Genomic DNA, 9129 nt, shown 5'->3' on the forward strand with positions numbered 1-9129 from the left:
GAAGTCCTAGCTGCTGGGACTGACCGGCAGACCCTGAATGATGGATGAATGATGACTCTGACACGTGTCTGTGAAAGAGAGGCTAAGGGACTACCTGGCTATAGCCACCAAGTAGCTTCGCTCACCTGCCTCCTTTGCCTTTTATTGTCACAACAGCTTGAACTGAAATTAACTATTAGATACTATCAGCAGGGTAAGCATCCTTAAGAAAGCACATGTGTCTGTCCTGTCCTTTAAGCAAAGACGTGTCTAAGTAAACACCCAGGGGATCGGACTTGTTTGGAAAAGTCAAGGCAGGGGCTGCCGCCTTTGGCAAGGTCCACCTGGAGGCCCCCTGCCTTTTGGAGAATCCTCCTTATAGACATTCCAACCAAGTCCCGTGCTTCCCCATACTAGCCAGAACAATTAGGCAAGAAAAAGAAATAAAAGCCATCCAAATTGGAGAGAAAGAAGTAAAAGTGTTTCCGTTTGCAGGTGATATGATCTTGTTCATGAAAAACAAAAAAACACTCTGCCAAAATAAACCTGTTAGGACTAATCAATGAATTCAGCTCCTGCACCCCTTGCTCCCACTAAAGTTGTTCCTGAGCGCCCACGCATGGTGTGGACCTCTTCAATGCTTTCCTGCTCTCGCAGAGGCTCAGTTCTAGTCTTCCCTCCCTTCTTTATCAGCCTAGAAACCATGGTGCATTATTTCAAGTATACACACCAATCATTCTTGAATGAGCCATAGTCTTTTGATATGATCAAAAAAGAATTTTATCATATTATCTGCATAAATAAAACATCTTCTTTTAGCAAACACCACTTATATTCAAAGTTTATCCAGTTTATGAAAAGTATTATGTTACTATAAGGATAGCATCTTTTAAAAAGCTTAATTTTAACTACAATTTCATAAGTGAATCTAAGATGTCAGAAGAGAAAGCTAAAATAAATTGTATGTTGACTTTTTACTTGTCTTTCTAGCTAACTTTTATGGATAACAGTATATTTGACTGTAAACATAGTCTCACATTCCTTATTCTTTTATATGAAGAAAGAGTTTATGAGAATAATCACAGAACCAAAATCAGAGAAATTTTTTTCAGGTATGATAAGAAACTTTCCTTCCTGGATTGGTGAATTAATTGGGATATTAAAATTAAAACACCTCTGAGTGGACTCCATTTCAAAGCAAAAGTGTCAGCTTTTATCAATGCTTATTGAAGTATCCAATCTTTATCTTGGCACTTTTGCAAGTTGCATCTTATGTTATTCATATAAATGAATGGCATCATTGGGCTTTTTGCCAGGGGGAGAAAATGTGTATGAATATTACCTATCCCAGAGGGGACAGAGCATACTGGAAATTAAAATAAAGGATTGACGTTTCCCCTTTTGGGTCAGAATACTGTGAATTAGATTATTCATACAGACCATGAGGTCATGTGAGCGAACCTAATTTAAAGATTACAGAAAACTAATACAGCTCTGTCTCTGGTAGGCACACAAAAACAAATTCTGCTAAAAGGATTTGACAAATTAATTAAAGCCGATTTGAGGATTATAAAACCTCAAGACTCATTTTCACAAACAGCTTAAAACAAAACGTAACCTAACTTTTAAAGCCTTAGCAATAACAGTTTTCAGCACGGTTTTGATCGAAATATCACTTATCTTCTTCAATTAAATAATCCAAAGGAAGACACCATTCCCTGTAAATCACGGATTGCCTTTTCTCTATGCTTAATGTAATCTGAGGTTGATCTTTGGGTTTTCTGTTACCGCATCCGAGGTGAATACATAGCTGATTTTCGCTTTGTGGAGAGATTGTGAAACTCGATGTCTGGAGTCATGACTCATCAATTGCCCTTCCCAGGGGCTTGGAAACAACCGAGCTTGTGGGCATCTTCCATGTGGCTCACTGGACACCAGCCAAGTTAATTATCCTCCCTGTGTCTTGGTTTCCTTATATGTAAAATTGTGTCTAGATCATAACTTGTTGTAGGATTTGAGTTCATACGTTGTGATGTGTTAAGAGCCTACCTGGCATGAGAAAGTGTGTTTAGAAATGCTTTATAACCATTTGCTAAAACCAATGACAGAAGCACAGGGGTCATCTAACAGATCTCAAATCTGGGAGTGGAGCTTCATGGCCAGGAACCATTGCTCTTCAGTAAGAGGGTCTTAGGTTCAAATGTTGATCCCGCCATTTACTGGCTGCATGACCTTGAACATGACCTTTAATCCTTCTAGGCCTCATTTTCCCCATGGCACTTGGAACGTAAGTTCTCAATATTAGTAGTAGTAGTACCATCATCATTACCACCAGAGCATCAGAAAGAAGTCATCAGCATGGTCAACTACCTCTCATTTGACAGCCGATGGCTATTTCCAAGCTCCAGGTGGTTATGACTTCCTTAGGTCTTATTTAAGTGACATACCCATAAGACTTAACTGTCCCTACAAAATTGGTGTTGCTGGAAAGTAAGGGACTACTAAGAAATGACCCCATACCACGACGAGACTGGCTCACAGCTGTAGCATTGACAAGGAGAAAGATACTGAGAGTCTGTCTAGCAGAAGGAGATTGTAAAGGTTAACAGAGCATAGATGCTGGGATGGTAGTAACAGAGCTTTCTTTGTTTCCACTTGAACACGAAGTACAAAAATATACTGCAACTGTTCACTAGTATTCTCCACACTACAGCATTGGTCACTAAAATCAATTCAGTCAAGTAGAGTGGGCTTTCCAAAGACGTCCAAACCAATTATCTAACGGGACAATTCAGTCAAGATTGTTAAACCAACTTTTCCAACCCAGAACTACCACAGTCACACGTGTAAATGCGTAGTGTACACATGTGTTGAAGTTGTGTATGTTTAAAGCACATAAAGTATACCTGTAATTAAATTCAATTCAGTGAGAATTCTAACATGTAGGCATTTTTAAAATTTATTCTATGACATACCAAGATTTCTGAAGTAGGGTATTCTAAAAAATCAAAACGTGGTCTTTAAAAACAGTAGCACTGCCCTCACTCTGCCAAAAACGGTCATGTTGTGATACAGACACTCTGGGAACTCGTTGGACCAGCCTCACGCTGCGGTACCCGTGGTACTAATCCACTGAATCCACTCCTAATTGTTAAATAAACAGTGTAGCTTTACATTCGACATGGGAGATGGGGAAGTAGTAGATACTCGGAAACACTGGGAAATTATTTTTCAGGATTATTAAGACAAGAAAGAGTCTGGGCTAAGGAGACAGTATGATAAGCAGGACCCATTTGAATTATAAAAATCATGTAATTACATAAAATGATTAGCTAACTTCCACAATACCTAGCACACTATCTTGTACTTACAGTCCCCTAAAAACATTGGAGAAAGACATTGTCACAAGAATCGAATTCTTGTGTACTTAGAGCGAGTCCACTGTAAGAATTGCATGGAATTTATTTTAATGTATTTTAATTTGGGGAAAAGACAAAAATCCAATCAGACACAAGCATGGAAGTTACCCTCGGATGCCATTGGAATCGGGGGCGCCGATGAAGAGTGCATTCCGGAAGTCACACTCGGCAGCAAAAACGTGGCAGCTTCCTCCCAGCCACCGATGGAAGGGGTGCAGCCTGCAGTGGTGAATGTCTTCTTGCTCTTTGGCTCTCCTGCTACAGAGGTTGGCTGCTGGCCTCACCCCCGACCCTCAAGTTTTAGATTCAAATGGATCCCAGTACATGAGTATTGATCTGTCATTATTAATGACAAACTATATTAGTCAGGAAGTCACCTGATCATGTCATCTCCCCATCTTCTACACAATAAAGACCAAGTTTCTCAGTTTGGTGTGTACAGTTCCACAGTTCAGCCCTGGCCCCATCAACCCCCCACACTCACTGTGGCCCCGATAGCCTCCAGTTCTACCTGTTTCTTCTTCTGACCCTTCCCATTTAGTCTCCTCTGTTTGAAAGTGCTGGGGCTACCCAAGCCTCCCTCAAGCTCAACTTACCCATTTGCTCCTGATGTAGACCTTTCCTGCGGCCTTTGTCTCAGTACAGTCAGTAACAATAGTTACAATATGGCGCACTGAACCTTACCACGCGCCAGAAAACGTTTTCCTTCGCAGGAAGAGTAGGGGGATTACTCCTGCTCTTAGAGACTGGAGTCCAACTACTTGGATGGTCACCGTGGCTCCATTACTTACTAACTGTGTGACCTCGGGTGCCTTAGTGACCTCGGGTGCCTCCGTTTCTTCCTCTGTAAAGTGAATCTGCGAGTAGCCCCAACCTCCTAAGGTTGCTGTGATGCATACTAAGTACTTAGTGACATAGTAAGGGCTGTGTGTGTGAGTGGGTGTGTGATTTCTCATCACAGTCACGGACAAGTTAAGGCTTAGGGTTAAGTAATTTAACAAGCTAGTAACTGGTAGAGATGGGAATTAAACGAAGGGCTCTCTCAACCCAAAGCTATCCACGTAGCCATTGTATCTTAAACATTTCTTTATTAGCACTCACTTATTACAATCATAATTACCTGCTTAAAAACTGAGCCCCCTGAGAACAGGGTCCACGTTTCATCTCCGCTGTGCTGGTATCGTCCTTGGATATTCCTCACCCCAGCACAACGCCCGCTCACTAAGAAGTTTCAGCATTGGGTTCAGCAAGTGACTCAGTGGCTATTAAGGATCCAGAGGTCATCCCTAAAATGATTTTCTTCTTTGGCTACCAGAGTCTCAAAAACAGCATCAATTAGAAAGGTCAGGGAGATGGGATTGACATTTGGGACAGGATAGCTTGCTCCTATATGATATCATATATATATAGCTACATACATACCTATTTCCCTTAAATCAGGGGTTCTCAACCTGTGGGTCACGATCCCTTTGGGGGTCGAACGACCCTTTCACAGGGTCGCCTAAATACATCCTGCATATCAGATATTTACATTACGATTCATAACAGTAGCAACATTACAGTTATGAAGTAGCAACGAAAATAATTTTATGGTTGGGAGTCACCACAACATGAGGAACTGTATTAAAGGGTCGCGGCATTAGGAAGGTTGAGAACCACTGTCTTAAATCCACAAATTCAAAGGAAATTTAAGCAGTTTCCTTGCCTTATAGTTGCTACTTGGTTTGTCATTGTAGATCAATAAAATACAATCTGTTCAACAAAGATTCTAGTAACCAGTACTTTGTCCTGGACGCTGTGTTCCCCTGGCTGTGGCCTTGTAAGGATTGAGGGGTACAGGAGACCAAGGGGTCATTACCTTCTTCTCTGACTGAGCCCACATCAACTCTGCAGGACAATGCTCCGGACACACGAGTTCCAGACGCCTTGCCAGTGGCCCCAAGCCCACGAGGGTCAAGGGGCCATTAATGCCTCCACTCCTAGACCGTGTGGGTGATCAAGTGGCATCTGTTTGTTGGATACAAAGGGTATGGATGACGCTTAGAAATGCTTCTGGGCTGAAATGCACACACCTGGCAAGGGAGGCCTCTGGTGGTGAGAGACCGAGCTGAGGATGGGGAGACAAAAGGCCAAGGCACGAGCTGGGGCCAACGCCAGCGCCTGCCATCCTTCCCATGGCAGAGCGTGGAGTGGTCCCGGAAGCTTAGATTCAAGCCTGCATGTCCAAGTCATAGTAAAAGGTAAATTTGTCCAGGTAGGAAAATAGAACATATTTGAATTAATGTTCCATTAGGTTAATATATTATTTCTAGATATTGAGCAAACATTATGTGGGCTTACCTCTGTACCTTTGCCCCAGATACTGGTCATGGTAGAGGCAGGCCTTTGAGCAATCGTATGCCTGCCCACAGCTGAAGAGGAAGAGTCATATCTCTCTGCTTCTTAGAAGAATTAGGAGCTGAGTAAGAATGAGAGAAAGCAGTGACACAGCACTAGGAAAACAGCGGGGTAGGTCTGATCCTTCTTTTCTTTAAAATACATTTTTATTGATTTCAGAGAGGAAGGGAGAGGGAGAGAGAAAAACATCAATGATGAGAGAGAGTCGTGGATCAGCTGCCTCCTGCACACCCCTAGTGGGGATCGAGCCTGAACCCGGGCACGTACCCTGACCAGGAATCGAACCATGACCTCCTGGTTCCTAGGTTGATGCTCAACCACTGAACCACACCAGCCGGGCTGATCCTTCTCAATGGAGGATTGAGCCCATCATGGTGGGCAGTCTTTCTAAGTCACTGTGAAACGACAACACGAGAAAGATAACGTTTTCAAACTGTACTCTTTAGCCTGATGGCTACTGAAGTTCTTACGAAATAAACCTCCCGTGCGATGCTTGTTCCTAATGAGATGCGTGTGCAGAGAGAAGCGCAGCCACAGGAAAAGGAGATCTTGTTGCCAAGGTCGGGTGCAGGGGGGAGGAGGGGGAAGCCCGACTTCACCTGCAGGGCCCCAGGTTTCCACTGGACCCCCTAGACCTGCTCCTTCGCGGCGCAGTCCCGGGGCCCCCGCTGGGGACCTGGGAAATGGGTCAGCGGTGTGTCCACACCAGCCAGGAAGGGCCACTCGCCAGGGTCCACGGGCCCATTGTTCCCCGGCCTCTTATCAGCACAGCGGCTGGGCGGCTCCGGGCCACCTCTCTCCCCAACCCCCGGCCCTATCAGCGCGGCCGTGCTCTGCGGATGGACGTGGTGATTTATAATTAATAGAAAGGGTGCTTTTACCCTTTAACAAGAGGAAAGGGACTGTGGGACTGTGTGGGGAGGAAGCGCCCGTGAATCCAATCTGCACAGCAATCAGGTTCCCACGGCCAGCAGCAAGGAAGCCGGGCCACGGTGACGTCAGGTGCGCCGTGCTTGCAGCATTTGAACTTGCTCCTGGGCTGCGGGGCTCGTTCTCCAAGCAGCTGGGATGTTCCCCCTCCCTCAGCCCTCAGCAAGCGCCGTGCTCCACGTGGGAACCTGCCAGCCGCAGGCTCACACTCACACGGTGACTCATGGCTATTGTTCCCGTCACTTTTCTTAACTTTTCTCACCGTCCCTCCGGCGCTGCTTCCCTTTCCTCAAGAAGCAGGTTTAACAGTGGCACTGAGGACGGCGTGGAAGTGCACTGAGAGGAGCTCACCGCCTTCGCTCTGACTGTCCACCAGCACATGTTTGGAAACCCATACACAGCTCACCATTCAAGCCCAGAATTCCATGATTCACAAAATGGACTGATCAGTACATTTCTATTTCTTCTCCCCTCTTGTAGGGAAAGGGGTTATGGTGTTGTTGTTTAATTTCACTTCTATTGAATGTGTATCCTTGCATAACTGCTATAACAATAACATTTTCTTTTTTCTTTTTTTTTTACTAGAGGCCCTGTGCATGAAAATTCATGCACTGGAGCAGGGGGTCCCTCAGCCCGGCCTGCCCCCTCTCACAGCCTGGGAGCCCTCAGGGGCAGGAGGCAACCTGGTGATCAGGGCAAGGCGATGCCCCATCACACCTCTGCTGCTGCCACTGCCGGCAGCACAAGCCTCAGGCGGCCCTAGTTACCTGAGCCTCCAGCTGGCCCTGGGCGGCTGAGCAGCTGCAATCTGAGGCTTGCCTGTGCCTCAGGCTGGCCCTGGGTGGCTGGGAGGGTTGGGAACCCCTTTTAAAACAAAGTTGGGGTGCAGTCCTGAAGAACAGCAGGGAATCCTGCCCCTAGGGGCAACTTCAGAAGTCAGTAACGTGATCTTCTCAAGCAACTCCTTCCTGGGACTGCCCAAAGGAGACTATCCCAAAGGGCACCACCCCAAGGGCAGAGCAGGGCATGGCTCAGATGAAACCTGGAGACCCTGGATTCCAAATGCAGCTCCCGTGCCTCTGCCCCACCGTCCTCACTGGTGCCCGTTTTTAAACTGAAACCTCAGAACTCATAACCTTATCAGTGATGCTGAATGGATGCACGTCCTCGGGAGCCGGGGAATTTATACACATAAATCAGGGCTGGGTCTCACTCATTCGTGGTCACTCCTGGTTCCCAGGAGAGAGGCGGCGCAGGAGAAGCTGAGAGCATGGGCCTGGCAGCAAGGATGAGCTGCCATCTCTCCTGCATCCAAACATGACGTGATTTCTGCGATTCCGTTTAACCACATCTATGATCATGACAAACATCACGTGACCTGCAGACCCTTTTAAACACTAAAATCCGAGGACATAAATGGAAATACCAAGCATCGCGCCTGCCACCTGGGGGACACTCGAATGCAGCACGAATATCATGCTGGGGAAGTGACTTCACAGGCTGCTCTCTTCGGCCCCTCACTGCTTCCTGGGGAATAACTCCTGTGTCACACACAGACCTCAAACCTGGATTGTTTGTAGCCAAAAGCTGCATAAATGAGAAGCCCAAGAGCCTCAAGAGGAAAATGAAGAGCAATGGCCCATTTTGGGGTCGACGCCAAGGGTCTGTGGAAGGGGTGGTGGTCCCCTGGGAGCAGCCCAGCCGGTGTCGCATCGGGAAGAGCCACCAGGTTGGAGCACAAGCCCCCGTGTTGCTCTTCACCTGCACCGAGGCCCAGCCTCACTGTTTCAGCAAACCCTCTGAGTGCAAGGGGCAGACTCCACCTACAGCGGGGACCAGGCTTCCCGGGACAGAACGGGGTCTGCTGGGAAGGAAGACCCGCAGTCTCGCTCCCTGTAAGACACGCTCAGGGATAAGCTACTCATCCCGGCTGAAAGGAGGCTGTGGATCTAAAGCACAGAGGCAGCATGAGCAGCACCTAAGGGCGCCTGGGCTTTCTGGCCTGTAGTGTATTTTCTGTTAAAGAGGCCCTTCCGCACTTTTAGAAATGCTAGAACACTTGCCTCACTTAAATTGAGCTGCTTTTGTCCTGGCTGGTGGCTCAGTGGGTTGGAGCATCACCCCGTCCACCAAAAGGTTGTGGGTTTGATTCCTGGTCGGGGCACATACCTGGGTTGCAGGTTTGATCCCTGGTTGGGGCGAGTGCAGGGGACAACCAGTCAGTGTTTCTCTCTCAGGCTTCCCGTTCCTGTCTCTCTAAAATCTATAAGCATGTCCTTGGGCGAGGATGAGAAAACAATAATAATAAAAATAAAAAACAACTTAGGGGCTTTGATTCTGTTCCTACGGTACCCGCCCTCTGCTGGCAACCCCTGGGCAGGCAGCGGGCAGTGGCTGACCGTTT

General features: G+C 46.7%; 1 long non-coding RNA gene across 1 annotated transcript; it reads right to left on the reverse strand.

The window, feature by feature from the left end:
• Positions 1 to 3439: 3439 nt before the first annotated feature.
• On the reverse strand, positions 3440 to 4744 carry LOC111828245. The gene is made up of 2 exons (XR_002832047.1): positions 4519 to 4744; positions 3440 to 3734 (listed from the first exon to the last, which is right to left on the reverse strand). It is a non-coding gene; the product is annotated as an uncharacterized LOC111828245 (long non-coding RNA).
• Positions 4745 to 9129: the final 4385 nt, after the last annotated feature.

The sequence above is a fragment of the Myotis lucifugus genome, unplaced genomic scaffold (assembly GCF_000147115.1).
Source record: "Myotis lucifugus unplaced genomic scaffold, Myoluc2.0 scaffold_309, whole genome shotgun sequence".
In the NCBI taxonomy this organism is placed as follows: domain Eukaryota; kingdom Metazoa; phylum Chordata; class Mammalia; order Chiroptera; family Vespertilionidae; genus Myotis; species Myotis lucifugus.